Raw genomic sequence first — 409 nt, forward strand, 5'->3', positions numbered from 1 at the left:
TGTTGAATCTAATGAAAAACAGAGAAGTGATAATGATATGCAGTTTTTTCTTGCCTAATAAAGATTCTATCTTTACCATCTTCCACTCCCATTACAATGTGAACATATGACCCACAAATCAGATATGTATTCAAATTCAATTGATAAAAAACATAAATAACACTTGATCATGAACCAAATTTTAAGAGTTAGATAGAATCAATTGCATAAAACAGGACATTATTGATTTATTAATATGGAGCATTAAATCTTACTAATAAACATAATACAATTATTTAGACTATTATAGCAGAGCTCTCAATTAAGAGAACTCTTCCAAAAATAGGCGTATGCCGTTTAATAAGACATGCACACAGTATTCTTTAGTAAAAGGCGAAAGAATAGTTCGCTTTGTGCATAACTCACGGCT

General features: G+C 29.8%; 1 non-coding gene across 1 annotated transcript; it reads right to left on the minus strand.

Moving 5' to 3' along the window:
* Positions 1 to 292: 292 nt before the first annotated feature.
* LOC130734683 (U5 spliceosomal RNA) lies at positions 293 to 409 on the minus strand. Its single transcript, XR_009018045.1, has one exon. It is a non-coding gene; the product is annotated as a U5 spliceosomal RNA (small nuclear RNA).

The sequence above is a fragment of the Lotus japonicus genome, chromosome 1 (assembly GCF_012489685.1).
Source record: "Lotus japonicus ecotype B-129 chromosome 1, LjGifu_v1.2".
Classification (NCBI taxonomy): domain Eukaryota; kingdom Viridiplantae; phylum Streptophyta; class Magnoliopsida; order Fabales; family Fabaceae; genus Lotus; species Lotus japonicus.